Raw genomic sequence first — 18,553 nt, forward strand, 5'->3', positions numbered from 1 at the left:
GGCTAGATGCACATGCATGGTACCGATGGACTACTCTTTTGAGTAGATCTTATTATTTGTGTTCTTATTATGTTTCGAGGACAAAACATGTTTAAGGGGGATGGAATGTAGTATACCTAGGGGGAATATTATGGGGTACAAAGGGAGGTACCCAAGGGAATAATGTAATAATGGGATGGGCCATAGTTAACAAATATAGTGGTTAACCCGCATCATGTAAAGGACCACAAGTAGTTAGCAATAATTTGATAAACCCATGGTATTAGATATATGGCATTGAGAGACCCATGGTATTGTATGTATGGATCATATATAGAGGCTAGAGACTCCCCATTGAGAATTTCAAGGCTTATTGTATTGGCAAGCATATGTCTTGTGGAGTGTTCTCCTTCCTTAAGGAGTGATTGTATGGTGTTACCCTCCCTTAAGGGTTTTGATATTAATAAAGATCTGAAGTTCATATATTTCTTTCTTGTTATTTTTGGGTATATTTTCTTTATCATATATTTGCAGGTCAGATCCATTACAAAATTTGTTATGAGCTTCTAGTTAAATATAAAATCACTCACTAATATGTCCTAGGCACTTATCTCCATTCAACCTAGGGTTGTATCTAGGAATGAAAACATATTCCTGTATCATTTCCAGTGAACGAATTAGAAAATTTTCCCTTGGGCACGAAATTTGTACACCCTTTAATAAGGTGAGAAAAGGGTGTGGTTTGAATATCTCTCACCTTGGCGACTCCACTGTCTAAATCTAAGTTGATCACCCTAGCTTTTAAAAGGCCCCATACCTACTTAGATACTTCTCAAAAAATAACTCCACCTATGTATGACCTTGAAAAAGAAAATATCTAGGAGGATATGGAAGAAAATAACTCCAACTACTATTTCTTATGTCACCTCTTTTCTTGAAGCATCCTCTTTGAGCTCTCAGAACTCCGTAATACATTGTTCTAATTTTTCCCCCAGATTCCTGGAATATGTTTTAGAAAGTGTTCAACTATTCAACATATCCCTCTCAAAAATCAAGGATGAAGAAGCCTTTGTCAGTAATCCTTATTTCTCATTCCATCCCTTCCCTGAAACTAAGGAGGTTAAAGACATTCTTGAGAACAGTCCCACACAAAGTGTGAACAACATCCTAATTCAAAGTTAGTCAGTTGTTCCTCAATTAACCCCTCCACAGAGACCTATAATAAACCTATTACCAACGCCTCTTCTCCATATTGTTGTCCTTGATTTCCTCTTAAACAAGTATGCTCCCTTGGACATGCCTTAACCCCCAAGTGATATGCCACAAGATTATCTCAAAATCTTGCCAAGATTCACAAGAGAAGATGACATATGAGCATAGAGACATATAGAAACTTTTTGTTTCTTTGTAGAAAACCTGAATGTTGAACACCTGGTGTTCGTGTCAGCCTTTGAATCCTTCCATCAGTGATCAAATATGCTCTTACAAAGTGGTCTCAGGGTGTCAAAGTCAAATTTTGTCATTTCAGTGAGTCTTCAAGTAAAATTTGGTCACTAGGTATTAGGTCTAGGGTTGTTTTCACTCCTTCCAAAGTCTTCCAAGTATTGGTCCATGTCACCATTCAGCTTAGTGTACCATCATTCAAATAGTTGTCATCATCATTTCAGGTTCCAATGGGTCATTTTACACCTTGTTCGTGCTTCAGTTGTACTTGGGTAAGCCTCATTTCCCTCTCCTAGGGTTTTGAAGGTAATTTTTCTTGGATGGCCAAATGATCAACAAAATTTGTGTCCTGATATTCATACACATTCCCCTATCCCTAATACACCTTCTTAAACAATTCCCATCACCGATATCCCTCAAATTCATCATTTTCCCACAAACCCTAGTTTATTGCTACAATTTGACAATTTTGTAGGCTAGGCCTGTGTTTTGACCTTTTGGATGCCTTCCCCTCACTCAATATTTGAAATTCTACTTTCCCCTAATTCCTAACATCCCTCCCTACTTCATAAAATTTTCTCAAGAATTTAGAAACCCCTCATCCCCTTCATTTCCCTTCGTTTCTACAAATCCCCTGTTCCACATATCAAGATAGGTTTTCTTCAAACTATGTTTCTGAGCACGAAAAGATGAATTTAACAAAACTAAGAGAGGTTTTTGTCCATCATTGACCCAAGAAGAAAAAAATCTTTTAGTTTTTACACAGGTTTCATGTTTTGGGAGAAATGTTGAAAACATCATTGGCCTCAGGAGGATTGATGAACTTCTGGAGTGACCTTGGGAAAATCAAGCTTTCACCTAGTTGGGTTGTTCAACTGACTTTCTTGATGATTTACATGGTATTCAGACAGAGAGAGATTTCCAATGAGCTATCATGAGCTCAATTTGGAGTTGAGGAAGACCTTCAAAAGTTGACTGCAATAGCACTCTACATTTAGGCAACCTCATTCTGCACATTTTGATGAGTCTTGGGAGATTTGACTTTTGACAGGGAAAATGAACTCCAAATTGAAAAATTCAAAATGTTTGTGAAAATCGACTCGACAATATTTCCAACGAGCTATCACATACCCAATTTCAACATCGGGAAGTTAGTGAAAACTCACCTTGAAGTTGGAGCTACGCATAAGAACAGTGGCACTGCGCATTGGGAGGCTGGCGCTATGCATCAGAGCCAAACTTTCTTCAGAAAAATACACTGGTGCTGCGCATCAGGGAGGCACTGTGCATTGACCTGTGAGGCTCCAAAACCACCAAATTTAATCTCCAATCACCCTAATTGCTGCATTTTCCTTCTAAACAAGTAAGTACACTCACTTTTGAGCTTAGATAGGGTTTTCATGCTTGAGATATGTTTTTTTTACCTCCTAAGACTCAAACCCTGGTTTGTCTTTCTACCTTATTTTTCACCATTGCAAACTCTTGTTCCTTGTATCAATATTCCCATTTTCACTTGCCCTAAATCTACCCTTTAATCCTATCTCACTTCACTCATATTCCCTTCCCCCATTTCCCTATAAAAATTAACCCCTTTATCAAACCCTAAACTCCCTCACATCGAACCCTAGCTCACTTATAAACCCCACTTACCCTCTTATTTCACTCCATCATTATTTCCATTTTATAAATCTCTTCATACTCATCTTTCCCTAACCTAATTATCGACCATTCATCAAACCATCCCAAGAGAGACAAACATGGAGAGGGACAATGACTATGATTTTGAGGAGGACACCCTAAGTGACAGCTCTAGGGAAAGGATCTTACAGCAGCTTGACAAAGGAAAAGGAAAGGTTATAGAGGAGGAGCTTGGTGATGATGTTGAGAGGGATTTTCAGCTTGAGGAGCATGATTCTGATGTGCCACCTCATCATACTCAGGTAATAGACCTAGATAGCCCTTCTTTTGATCAAAGAATTCTTTTGAAAGAACAGGAGGCTTACATTAACATGCTAGAGGACAAGATAGCTCAAGGAAGATATATTATCAATTACCTAGAGTAGGAGAATAAGTAGTTAGAGGGTAAACAAAGCCAAATGGAGTTAAAGATGCTAAAAATTCAATGACAAAGCAACAAAGAGCATCCGGTTCCCTTGACTCCTATTGAACAAGAAGTGGAGCATGATAGAGAGATATGGCTTGAAAGGGTAAATATCCACCTTGAGGGCCTTCTGAAGAAAGAAAATAGAGACAACAAGATGCTAAGGCATATGGCACATCATTATTTGACCTGAAATAGAGGATGCAACAAGAGGATCAAGCACCTTAAGGAAAGATTAAGGAGGGCCTTAAAAGGAAAAAAGAAGGATGAAAAGCTCAACATTTTGGCTGATGTGAATTTATCCCAACAAAGTAACCCATGATGCAGCTTTGAGCCAAAATTGGGAAAATTTTGAGACAATTTTGTCATTTTCCAATTTTTGAATTAGAAACACAAAAAATTCTGGCTGATGCACAACACCACTGGCACTGTGCATTGAATTCCTGCATCCTCTTAACAAATGGCTTGTAGATTTGTATTCAACATCAAAAAATAAGAAAACCCAGAAAGTTTCATCAATTTTGGAGGAGATCTTGGCCACCAAAAGGGCAAAAAACACTCAAAAAGTGCCCTCTCTGCCACTTTTTGGACACACAGGAACCAGTCTTGGGAGAATCCACGTTTGAGGGGGCAAATGACCTCCAAATCAGAAAATTAAAAGTGTTCCAAAAGCTAGACAAGTAGTGATTTCCAAAACGATATATTGGGCCTGATTTGGATGAGTGGAAGGCCTCCAAAAGTAGCCTTGAAGCGGCACTACGCATTAGGCAAATTTTGTCAATTTTTCCTAAAAGTCAAATTTCACCTAGTCTCTTCAGCAGTTGACTTTTTCTTATTTTCTTGGTAAATTTTGCATGGTAAATGATGTAATATGATGTAAATGTTGATGTAAAACACTTTATGGGGTAGATACATCAAATCAAAGGTGATTTTAAATTGAATGTATCAGTTTCCTTAGTTTTAGAGGCAAGCTGTTCCACTGCCTATTTTCTTGTTCCTAGTTTAGATGTTGTTGAAATAGTTCCTTGACTCATGGATTCGACCCCTGATGGATAGATCAGATGGTTTTGAGGTCTATATGATGTCTTTTCTCAGTCATTTGTAAAGGTTGGACTTTGGTAGAAGTGGTGGCACTCATTGAACATTTGTATCAGCAGTTTGGCAAGGAATAAAACTAGGTTTCACAGCTATTTTTGTGGGATTCTTGTGACAGTGAGTTTATGTATTGTTTCTTCTTTGTAATGAGTTTTTATTATGTTTTGTATGTATCCAAATCCATCTTTCTCTTCTACAACTAAATGAATCAAGGTGAATGGACAAAATACACTGCTATGCTTTGTCTTGGGAATGCATTTGGTTTTCAATGTTTTCAACTGTTTGAAGAGGATTCATAGTTTCTTTATGCCCTCCTCAACTCCTCAAATGTCTTAAAATACCATCTTAATCCATTTATATTAAATAAACCCTTGTGTACCTCACCCCACAGAACATGACTGTATCCCTGAGTTGATTTCCCAGACTCAATTTGCCTTCTCCAATTGATCCAGCAACCAAAACCTAGAAACCAAACTAGAAACCCTGAGCTACTATACCTAGCCTAAAATCTGCATTAATTTCAGTCATCTCAAGCCCTAATTACCATTATCCTAATTGAGATTGACAAGGAGAGAGCCCTCTACTGACCTGGTAGGGCTAGCTACCAGGTTAAGCATGGGCATGTTACCCTAGACCTGCCTTCCTTCAGCCTGAGGTAGATCCAAGCCCTAACATAGTGGTGACCATACTGGGGAACGTAGTTTTAGGTTTCTCAACAAAATGTATCACATTCATATCTGATTGTTGATGGTGGACAACGATCAAACATAGGAAGGCCGAAATCATTCACTTGGCGACTCCAAATCAGTTTCGAAATCAGATCCAAGGACTCCACTAGAGGATGAACCTGGCCAGTAGAAACATGAAAGGACAATATCGAAATATCAGTTATTCAATTTGGAATTTCATCCAAGGCATTATGTTATTCGTTATAAATTATTTCTTCTCTTTTCCCGAGAATGTCAAGAAGGCTTTACAAAGTATATTGTATTCAAGGAAAGATCCTAGATCTGCATTTGATTCCTTCCCTTTGAAGATTGTGAATACCAAATATTCGCATGCCTTTGATCTTGATCAAGACCCTTCTTCTGAATCTTATGATGATCATCTTCAAACTGATGAGCCTCAACAGAAAAAAACTGATTCTACACCTTCTGTACATATTCCTATACCTTGTAAAATTCCAGATATATACAAGCCTCTGATTTTACCTCCTATATCCCATGCTTTCCCTAAAAATCATTACCTATATCTACCAAGATTTGATGGTGAATGTGACAACATCACTGCTGAGAGACATGTATTGAATTTTGATTCTTTTCTTGACCTTTTTGAAATTGATGAAGAGGATGTCAGTATTAGGCTTTTTTCTCTTTATTTGCAAGGCAAAGTCAAGAGTTGGTTCAAAAACCTGCCTGATGTGAGCATCTCAGATTTCCAGCATTTCGTCAAAGTTTTCCTTGATAGGTGGGTGGTCAGAAAAAACCCTTTCTTGATTATATAAGAGTATAACCAACTGAAAATATTGCTAGGGGAGACAGTACAACAGTTTTCTGCTAGGTTTAACCAACTCTATTTTTCGATGCCGGTTAATATAAGACCTCCTCCTAGATCCGCTCTCTTGCACTACCCAGATGCCTTTGATCTGGAAATGGAGTTTCAATTGAGAGAAAGGAACCTTGCAACACTTGAAGAGATGTAGAATAGTGCAGTAGATGTAGAGGCTAATTTGCTGATCAGAAGGGCAAAGTTGAAGGAAGAAGAGATGAAGAACATAGATCTAGAGGAATCGACATCTTTAGAGGTAAAGCTCGACATTTTGGTAAGTGCAGTGGAAGAGATGATGCAAAGGATCACCACAAGGAATGAGTATAATATTCAATACCATGGCTCACTGATTGAAGAGGAACAAGTTGTTGATCCAAAACATTTTCTTTATTATCCTAGTTGTCATAGACCTGATAATGATTGTTTTATAGATCATCTTGGAGAAGAGAGATCTGTTGATATGACATGTATGCTTGATGATGTGTTTTTTACTGATGGTTTGCCTTAGTTTGATCAGTATGATGATGGTTATGTCCTCCAAACAGAAGCTAGTTTTGCATATAAATCAATATCTGGTTTGTGGAAGGAGGAAGTCCACTTTAAGTAGCTTGAATACAGTGATCAACGGATGCATATTAGTTATAGAAGTGAGGAGGGAAGTGCCACAAATTTTGAAGTAAGTGAAGGATCTTTGCCTTTTTGTTTTTCTTCAATTTAGATCATCAGAGACAACTTTCATTCAATCAAAAATCAACCGTCTATAAGTTTTGATCTAGACCATCTAGAGGGCAATGAGATCCTTGTTCAAGACTTCTCATATCTAGATTTGCAGCCACTGAATGCCATTGATTGTCAAGTTGCAAATGATTGTCAAGTTGCAGGTGAAGACTTGGAAGCTGGAACATATGATCAAATGATGCAAGATGATTTCGTACCATTTTGTTTTGAATTATTTCAGTTTTTGAAGGGAAATTTGCATAGTATATCTTCAATAAAGGATGAGAAACGTATAGAAAATCATGCCATCTCATTGGAACCAATCAAAAATGGGTTGCAACAGTCTTTTCGAGTTTTTCACGATCCAATAGCTGATGTGTTGGATGATGTCTGCAGTCAAAGTCCTTCTCCACTAGTTAACTGTGATATTGAAACAAGTATTGATACAAACTTGATCTGATAGTCAGTTTCTTTGTCATTTTCAGCAGGAGTCTCGTCACATAGCTTAGACAAAATTTTGCATTCATGGTATGAGGAGGAGAAAAGTAATCAATCAGATGAGCTAAGTCCTAGTGCACATGAATTTCAAGATCCTTATGTAGTATTTTTGGAGTCGGACAGAGAATCCATATTATTCAATAGATCTTTTTACAAGTTTTCATGGAAGTTTCCTTTCAGTTGTTCTCACTTCTTGTTCATAAGAAAGCGCTTGCGGAGAATTCAAACAACAACTAGAATGCTTACTTGGTTGCATTGGTTGTTTCATTTCACATGATCAGGTGATGAATTGAACAATTAGAGTAGGTTTTATTGAATAAGCTCTATTTTGAGCATATTTTTTAGTTTTTCAGTTGTGTTTTAGTATTGAGTCAGTTTCAAGTCAGTTTGTGTCTTTGAATCATCAGTTTTCAATCATCCATTTCAGTTTGTGTTTTTGACTCCTTGCCCAATGGATAAGGCTACTTGGTCTATGGTGTTCTTGGAACCTCCAAAGAGCTACCATCCCAAATGGAGCCTATGTTAGTGTCAGCCTTTGAAGCCTTCCATCAGTGATCAAATATGCTCTTACAAAGTGGTCTCAGGGTGTCAAAGTCAAATTTTGTCATTTCAGTGAGTCTTCAAGTAAAATTTGGTCACTAGGTATTAGGTCTAGGGTTGTTTTCACTCCTTCTAAAGTCTTCCAAGTATTGGTCCATGTCACCATTCAGCTTAGTGTACCATCATTCAAAGAGTTTTCATCATCATTTCAGGTTCCAATGGGTCATTTTACACCTTGTTCGTGCTTCAGTTGTACTTGGGTAAGTGTCATTTCCCTCTCCTAGGGTTTTGAGGGTAATTTTTCTTGGATGGCCAAATGATCAAAAAAACTTGTGTCCTAATGTTCACACACCTCCCCCTATCCCTAATGTACCTTCTTAAACAATTCCCATCACTGATATCCCTCAAATTCATCATTTTCCCACAAACCCTAGTTTATTGCTACAATTTGACAATTTTCTAGACTAGGCCTGTGCTTTGATCTTTTGGACCCCTTCCCCTCAGTAAATATTTGAAATTCAACTTTCCCCTGATTCCTAACATCCCTCCCTACTGCCTAAAATTTTCTCAAGAATTTAGAAGCCCCTCATCCCCTTCATTTTCCTTCATTTCTACAAATCCCCTATTCCACATATCGGGATAGGTTTTCTTCAAACTATGTTTCTGAGCACGAAAAGATGCATTTGATAAAAATAAGAGAGGTTTTTGTCCATCATTGACCCAAGAAGAGAAAACTCTTTCATTTTTTACACAGGTTTCATGGTTTGGGAGAAATGTTGAAAACACCATTGGCCTCAGGAGGATTGATGCACTTCTGGCATTACCTTGGGAAAATCACAATATAACATAGCTAGGATGTTCAAATGACTTTCTTGATGATTGAAATGATATCTAGATAGAGAGATATTTCCAATGAGCTATCATGAGCTCAATTTGGAGTTGAGGAAGACCTTCAAAAGTTGATTGCAATAGCACTCTGCATTTAGGCAACCTCATTCTGCACATTTTGACTAGTTTTGGGAGATTTGACTTTTGACAGGGAAAATGAATTCCAAATTGAAAAATTCAAGATGTTCTCGAAATTATACTCAACAAGCTTTCCAACGAGATATCACCCATCCAATTTCAACATCGGGAAGGCAGTCAAAACTCGCCTTGAAGTTGGCACTGTGCATAGGAATAGTGGCATTGCACATTGGGAGGCCGGCGCTGCACATTAGGGAGGCGCTACGCATCAAAGCCAAACTTCCTTCAGAAAAATACACTGGCGCTGCGCATTAGAAAGGCACTGCGAATTGGGCTAGTGGCGCTGTGCATTGACCTGTGAGGCTCCAAAACCACTAAATTTCATCTCCAATCACCCTAATTGCTGCATTTTCCTTCTAAACAAGTAAGTACACTCACTTTTGAGCTTATATAGGGTTTTCATGCTTGAGATATGTTTTTTTTGCCTCCTAAGACTCAAACCCTAGTTTTTCTTTCTACCTTATTTTTCACCATTGCAAACTCTTGTTCCTTGTCTAAATATTCCCATTTTCACTTGCCCTAAACCTACCCTTTAATCCTATCTCACTTCACTCATATTCCCTTCCCCAATTTCCCTATTAAAATTAACCCCTTTATCAAACCATAAACTCCCTCACATCAAACCCTATCTCCCTTATAAACCCCACTTACCCTCTTATTTCACTCCATCACTATTTCCCTTTTATAAATCTCTTCATACTCATCTTTCCCTAACCTAATTATCCACCATTCATCAAACCATCCCAAGAGAGACAAACATGGAGAGCGACAGTGACTATGATTTTGAGGATGACACCCTAAGTAACAGCTTTAGGGAAAGGATTTTGCAGTGGCTTGACAAAGGAAAAGGAAAGGTTATAGAGGAGAAGCTTGGTGATGATGTTGAGAGGGATTTTCAGCTTGAGGAGCATGATTCTGATGTGCCACCTCATCATACTCAGGTAATAGACCTAGATAGCCCTTCTTTTGATCAAAGAATGCTTTTGAAAGAATGGGAGGCTTACATTAACATGCTAGAGGACAAGATAGCTCGAGGAAGATATATTATCAATTACCTAGAGCAAGAGAATAAGCAGTTAGAGGGTAAACAAAGCCAAATGGAGTTAGAGATGCTAAAAATTCAACGACAAAGCAACAAAGAGCATCTGGTTCCCTTGACTCCTATTGAACAAGAAGTGGAGCATGATAGAGAGATATGGCTTGAAAGGGTAAATATCCACCTTGAGGGCCTTCTGAAGAAAGCAAATAGAGACAACAAGATGCTAAGGCATATGGCATATCATTATTTGACCCGAAATAGAGTATGCAACAAGAGGATCAAGCAACTTAAGGTAAGATTAAGGAGGGCATTAAAAGGAAAAAAGAAGTATGAAGAGCTCAACATTTTGGCTGATGTGACTTTAGCCCTACAAAGTAACCCATGATGCAGCTTTGAGCCAAAATTGGGCAAATTTTGAGACACTTTTGTCATTTTCCAATTTTTGAATTAGAAACATAGAAAACATTATTCCATTTATGTAATACACACCATAGTTTGTAAATAATAATAAAAACAACACAAAATGTATATACTACATGACAAGTGATATAAGTTGTTCAAGTCATCGTCCAACTAATGTTTAAAAACTTATGCGATAACACAATTTTTTAAAAGTACATCATTTCACAAAATCCATCGCAAACTCCAAAAAAATAAAAACCACAACGTGTCATAAGATTTGCAGCCACGTCATATAATTTACATTGGTTGCATTGAAGGCATGTATTGTTGAATGTTTCTACCGCCAATTAAAATGGCGGTGTTTGGACAGTTTTCTTCATCACTCTGAAACAAATCTAACACCATGATTGTATATATGTACATATTAGGTAATTTAGGCTAAACTGACTTTAGGCTAGTATTAAGATACAGGTAACTGGAAACCCATTGAACCAGTAAATATTTCTATCACAATGGAAAGGAGTCTAATTGGAACTCTGATCGGGAAATTCCTAATGTGTTGAGCCAGGACAGGCATCAATACCACCTAATTCACAAATTCCTCTAACAACAAAATATCTTATAGCCCTATTCTTTAAAGCTACACTGTATGTTCTTGCTATAATTTTTTCTATTTTGGGAGAATATGATACATGAATTGTATATGAGAAAGCTCTAGGGTTTTAGAGTTTAATGTTGCATCCAAACATTGTTTTAGACATCCCTTCCTCTCTATCCAACCCTGTCATTTCTCAGTTTTATAACTTTTATATTGCTGGTTATTTTAGATACCCTTTTGATCTCGTTTATTTCTTTTTGTATGTACATGCTAATAAATTTAGTCATTTGGGTCTGAACATGTGGGATTCAAAGAGTCAAAAGAGGCATGTACTAGTGTAGCCCCCTTATTATTATTGTTGTGCCCATTTAACCCCCATATTGTTATTTTTGTGACCCATAAAATCCACTATTGTTATTGTTGTGTCCTTACATTATTATTATTATGTAGTCTCTGATTATATTGTGACTCTTTAGACTACTATATACACCAAGGAGGTCTTGTCATTTGAATCATCTAAGAATTGTTCATTTATGTGATTTAAAGGAGGATTCCCCTTTAAAGAGGATAATTTTCAAGTCATTAATCTATATTTTCTTCTGTTTTGTGATTTGGTTGCATAACATTTGGTATTAGAGCTTTGGATTCTAGGGTTTTTCTACTTCAAACAGGGCATCTTGGAATTTTTGCTATAATTTTTTAATATGAGACTTTAGAAGCAAAAATTTCAACCACGAGCCGAACAGTTGGTCAAATTCTTATAAAAAATTCATATCTTGGTGTTGGCTTGATGGGGCCTAACCCAAGTTCAACGTTAGCTGCACCAACCAAGAAAACCCTAAACTGCTAGCCCTTTCAGAAAAAACCCGAACAACACAGGCTGCAATCTCACCCGAAGCAGTATTGGGGGATGAAAAAACCAGGTTTCTCCATCCAGAGGTCTGTGTGATGGGTTCATGTGGCTTCTAGGGCTTAGTCCTGTCTTCGCAAACCCTAACCCTTCTGGAACAGTTAATAGCAATAAATATTATACACAACAATTATATCTTCGCGAAGGTCATTAACTAGTCATAACATGCATAATTTATACTGATCTACCACTTTCGCACATTAGGTAAACATTTATTAATATCCTTTCAGATACAGAGCAGAAACACATAAACTGTAGAAGTAAATAAAGATAAGTAGATATGCAACGTATGGATCAAAGTTGTCTTTTATTAGATTATCTTTCAAAGTATAGACTTTCCTTCCCTGCGCAGTCAACTACGGGGGACCGTGCACTCAACTTGCAGACTTACCAAGGTCTCCATGCACCCAGCTATTGGAGCCTTCCCCTTCGCCTAAGTACAGGAAACAGACTTTCCTACCTTAGCTTACTTGCCCTAACAATGATCTTCTATCTTATGATTCTTCTCTAGACTTGCTATGACTCTTCTATTAATAGCCTTTCCATTTACAATACCATGGTCGACTGACCATGGGTGGGTCTCAAAACCTTCTTAACACCTAACAACCTAAGGGACTAAAGCCCCTTTGAATCTTACTATCTTCGCGCTCCGTTTCCAAAAATTGTGGAGACTTTACATTTTTACAAAAAAGAAATACAAAATTTAACCCAGGGACGCCATCCTAAGAGGCCCCTAACACAATTTGGTGACCCTTCGTCAAGTCACTTAGTTGGCACTTCAATCTTCTCTTGGAGTTCGTGGAACTCCAACTTCAGAACGTTTAGACTAGTTTTTCCCTACGCAGCTACCTGCTGCACTTCCTCAACTAATTTCTCTATAGCAGGGAATTCCACCGCGAGGCCCATTGTCCTTTAAGTTTGTTACATGCCCTTTAGCTTTCTTTGCACTGATAGACTGAGCTAGATGGCCTCCTTTGTCCAAGGTTGTGTTCTTGTCATAAGAATGGCCTCTTTCTAGCACAACTCTTCAATTTCATTCTAAAGTTTCTTCCCTTCTTGTACTTTTGCAAACTGTTGTATTGGTGCCAAAGTGCATGTAGTTGATCAAATCTGATCGAACAGTCATTGTTTTTCTCTAAGGTCTGTGCCAATATTCTGCAGAGTGGGGTCCTCTTGCAGAGACATCCATAGCTCCATGGCTTGCTCGAACAAATATATGCAGTCCTTGACCGTTGCATCTAGTGTGGCCATGCCTTCCTTTATAGCAGCTCTACGTAGCTCTTGCACCTCTGGTGGAGTTGTCAGATGCAGCTTCAATTGTAGCTTCGAAATCTACAGCTGTAATTCAAATTGAACTCGGCCAATTTCATCTTTGGACTCTTTGACTGTCGCGGCTAGCTTCTGGATCTTTTCTGTTGACGCTGCATCAGCAGTAATGTTAAGTTCAGGCATCTCATTACATGCTTGTGTAATCACTGCTTCTAAGTGCTGGTTGCGCATAGAAATCTATTCCATTTCCTTCAATGCATATTCCTTTTCTCCAAAGATCTGCACATTATTTCTTTTGACTTCATTAATCACCAACAGCGTGTGCTGCTCCTTGACCCTCACCTCATCCGATACTCCTTGGTGCAGCTCATGCATGGTTTGGATAGGGAGTGTTGCGAGGTTGATGCCCATATTCTTGATCTACGAAACATGGGCGTTGGCCTCTTTTGAGTTAGCGTGCAGGGTCTCATCTGGAAACTGAATCACACAGAGATCCAAAGTCCAATCCATGTCCAATACTGTCACACTCACTTGATGTAGACTCACTTAAATCTCGCTCGCTTGACCTACGCTCGCTTGCACTTGGCCTGTCTGGATCTGTAGATTACGTAGATCCTTTTGTACATTTCCCGGTGCCTGCTAGTACTGCTGCTCAAAGTGGGTCCATAGTTCTGTTCTAGTGTCTCATACCTTGTCACCAATTTCATTAGTGAGGACAAACTGTTGGCTCTATGGAATTTGACCCAAGTTCAGCGTTAGTCAGCCAAACAAATCCCTACACTACTAGTCCTTTCAGCATAAGCCCATGGAGCGTGGACTGAAGTCTCACCCGAAGCAGTATGGGGGGATGCTGGAACCAAGTTTCCACACCCTGAGATGGTCGTGATGTCGGTTTATACCCCCTTATCCTACCTTCGCACAGGTCACTAAGCCTTAGGGCTTATTGATCTACCCTCTATCTCGTCCTTCAGTACCTTCACAAAGGTGTACGATTGACCTTCGTGCAGCCCTAACCAACGGTTTAGGTACTTTCGCGCTCTTATGGCGATGTATTGTGTAGGTTCCCGAGTTATCTCAAGTGTTTTACTTAATCTACCAATCAATTACAGTTATCGTCGCGTAAACTGATATTCTTACTTGCGTTCAATTAACAAATATAATCACATATATTCGCGCATCAAATAAATAGTGTAATATAAACCCAGATTGTAATGCAATATAATCAGATTCATTAACAGAGACTAAATACATAGTAATTGTAGAATACTTCTCTTTATTGATATCTCCAGTTCAATATAGAATCTATCCATCCTATGCAAACAGCTGCAGGGGTCTGCGCACTCAGTTGCAGACTTCTACCCTAGGCCTTTGCGCACTCAGCTGCAGAGCCTCTACCTACACTAAGACTCGAAAACACTTGGACTTCTCCAAGCTAGATCACTTTGTAGAAACCATATCAACTCTTTCCCTCCTAACTAGTTAGAGTTTACTTACTTAGCTCCTTTTTATACAATGGACCATGGGTAGATATTTACAACCGACTTGACACTTTACAAAATAAAGGCCAACAATCCTTTATAACTCTTAACACCTTCGTGCTTCGTGACCACAAAATGTGGAGACTTTCAAACTTTATTACAAAATTGTCCCAAAACATGGGCTTTTAGCCCCAAAACTTCTCTTGGGGGAACCCATTCCCAACAGGACCCAACACAAACATGGTGACTCGCCCTTGAGTCACTCTACGCATGTGGAGATCTTGGCACAAAAACCTCCCAGCTCGACCTATATGATTACCACCTCGGCGGTGCACTGCGCGGCCGCCTACTTCACTTCTTCGACCAATTGCTCTATCACTGGTCCTGAACTTCTAGCCTAAAGCTTCTTCTAAGTCGTCTGCAGACTACCAAGCTTGCGTTCAATGGAGGTCGTGACCAAATAGGCCTTGTCCAACCAAGGCTTTAAGCTCGCCTTTAGCACTGCCTCTTTGGGTTGAGCTACATCTACCTATTCCTTTAGTGTTTTGGCCTCCTGTAGCTTCGCAAGTCTCTGTGTGAGGGCGATAGTGCGTGATGTTCCTTTCACCTAGTCATAGCGCTACTGCAGTTCTCGTACCTTTGTCTCCAGCCTCTGTACATTAGGATCTTCTTATAGACTGATTAGTACTTCGAACGACTGTTCAAATAGTCTTGTACCGCCTGCCACTGCATTGTCTATTGTCGCTATTGCCTCTGTGACAACGGTTGCACACTGCTCCTTTACTTCCAGTGGAATTGAAGGTTGGGCCTTCAACTGCAACTCTGTAATCTATAGGTTCAGCTCCAGTGGAACCTTAGCCAACGCTGTACAAGCGTCACACACCCCTGTAGCAAGTTTGTGAACCTGTTCATCTGCCTCTGCATTCTTAGGTATGGCCAATTCAGGGACCATTCGGCATGCTTCGTTCACTGCCTTAATCATGCATTGATTTGTGTTAGTAAGTTCCATTATGGAAGTGAGGGCAGTGTCTCGATGTAGGGCCATCTATACATTACTTACCTTCTATTCATTGATCACCTACAAAGTGCACTGTTCGCGGGCCCTCGGCGCCACAATCACCCCATCTTGCAGTAGGTGGAGCACATCGTCAAGAAGCGCTTTCAAGTTCAACCCTACTCCCTTGATGGTGTTGACTATAGAAATTCTTCAAATTCTCTACAAATATACCTCTGAGATCTATGTAGAAAATATGATTGTAGATTAACTCGATAATGCAATATACCAAAGCAAAATACTATAATCTACTTCTACTATCAAACTTGTCGAAGCTTAAAGATCGAGCTGAATCAAAGCTGGACAAATATAATCAATACACATGAAACGCAGAAGAATACTCAGGGTAAATCCTCAGCTAAAAACCCCACTATCTGTATTATCATACAAGGTGAAATACATCAGAATTACACAAAGCCTTAGCTCTCACAGCTAGCCAGCTCTCAGTACAATACTCCTGGATGCTCACAGGAAAACAAATCTTCTCACAAGCCTTCTCCTCTGCCCTCCAAGCTCCTATTTCCTTGCACAATTTCTCCTAGTTGATCCTCCTGTTACCAAGTGGAAGACTGATCACTCACACTAATCTTACACTCTGTCAGAACTACGCAATCCTCAAGGAACCTTACCTTGATTGCATGCATGAGTTTCCTTTATAGAAGAAAACATGCAATTGATAGTACAATGTCCTTGACATTAATATCAATTGGTTCTTTCTCAGAATAGACATGCATGAGTTTCTGATGAGGGAATCTTCAGTTATCTGGAGTACACTGGTTGAGTGCATGCATGCATCAACTGACTGATAACTCACAATTAGTTCCTCAAACAATTTGGAACTAATTTAACTATACTTAACTCAGTAAACTGAGCTAACTAATTACAACTCGAATATAACTCAATCTTGTCTCCTTAATTAAGGGATAATCTCCTTAATTTGAGGAATAACTCTTGCATGACTTCAGAAAGACTTCTAACTTGAATTTCTCCAACTAATTAATCCATAATGAATTAATTAATTATTTCCAAGCAGCTGGTGAGACTAAATTCGATTTTAATTCAAGGACAAATTAAAATTGGAATATTCTGGATTCTATTTTTATCATTTCTTGTTGCTATTTTCAACACTCCCTCTCAACAATAAAGGAATTCAAATCGATCCTGATCCTGAACCTTTGGAATGTTTTGCATGCAACACTTCTCTCAAGTGTTGTTGCTCCAACAACTCTAGAAACAAAAAAAAAAAATCCAACCTGAATCAGTATGATGCATCTATCATCGAAGTCTCCGACTATTATTGCGTCTGTCAACTGAAAACTCTGCGTTGCTGCTGACTTAGCCTTTCTGCACTGTTGTCAATCCTTCTCTGTGCTCTTCAGTATCTGACTGCTCTAGCCTCTGTCACTTTGATCTCTGACTGCATCAATCCCATTGATTCCTCCCGCTACTATGTACTTTGGGCTCCCATAGCAAGGTATGATCCATGAGATAAAACCTCTCAATGGACCCTACCCAATTTTAGCCTTCTTAGGACTAACACTTCACATTGCCCCACCTCACACCTGGAGGTATGGCTACATGTGATCCCTCTTCCCACTCCAATTGTGGCTCCTCCATAATTCTCTGAGACTTCTTCTGGGACTACAGGTTGAGAGGTAATTTAGTCTCCCTTTCAACCACCAAGTCTCTAACATTTTCCTTGCTCCTCAAGGCTTTGCATGCATCTTGAACCTCAAGAGCATACAAGTTCTTGACTCATGAACTAATTTGTTTCACCTGTCTCATGGTGATGTGTCTAAGGAACGCCTTTCATTTACTAAAGAAAACATCGTAGCCTTTGTCCTCCAACATTGCGACCGATACCAAGTTCTTCTTCAGTCCAGGCACATACTTCACATCTGTTAGGGTGATAGGAGCTCCATTCTCCCTCTGAAAAGAAACCGTGTCCACTCCTAAAACGCTATACCTTTCACCGTCACCCATCTCTATGCGCATCTTGAGGTCTTTCTCCTCCAAGGTATTGAATAAAATTTTGTCATTGGTCATGTGGAATGAGGCTCCACTGTTAGGCCCCTATACTATTAGTGTCACCCCTTATTGTTATTAGTACAACCCCCTTATCATATTGTTGTACCTATTTAGTCCCCATATTGTTACTATTGTGCCCCATAGAAGCCCACTATTGTTATTATTGTGCCCTTACATTATTATTGTTATGTCGGCTCTGATTATATTATGACTCCTTAGATTCCTATACATAGAAAGGAGGTCTTGTCATTTGTATCATCAAAGAATTGCTCATTTATGTAATGTAAAGGAGGTTTCCCTCTCGAAGAGGCTGAATTCTAAGGCGTTGATCTATCTTTTCTATCTTTTTGTGAGCTGGTTTCATAACATTTGGTATCAGAGCTTTCGATTCTAGGGTTTCACTGCTCCAAATAGGTCATCGTGGCATTTTCACTATAACTGTTTTTCTGTGATGTTTCAGAAGTGAAAAAAAAACCCATTTGAGAGGAAATCATACTGAACCTAGGATCCGAATTTCAAAGATTTTCGCACTATATTTATGGAGATATGATCTAAGGAAGTTGGTCTTTTTATAGACTCCTGAATTACATTCCAAACAGGTGACCTCGGGAAAATATTCATAACTTTCTATCTGAGCATCGGATTGAAATTTTGTAAGAAGGTACATAAAGAGGATGGACTGCAGTTTCTTTTATATAGTTTTCAGAGCCAAAGGTCGAAACAGTGACACATGGCACTTCAACAAGTTCGCTCTTCTGGAAAGGTCTATAATCAGGTCATCTTGGGAGATTCGGCATAACTCTTCCTTGGAGAATCTAATTTGGATCA

The sequence above is a fragment of the Pinus tabuliformis genome, chromosome 4_2, assembly GCF_031772625.1.
Source record: "Pinus tabuliformis cultivar Carrire ecotype Pingquan chromosome 4_2, CPIR1, whole genome shotgun sequence".
In the NCBI taxonomy this organism is placed as follows: domain Eukaryota; kingdom Viridiplantae; phylum Streptophyta; class Pinopsida; order Pinales; family Pinaceae; genus Pinus; species Pinus tabuliformis.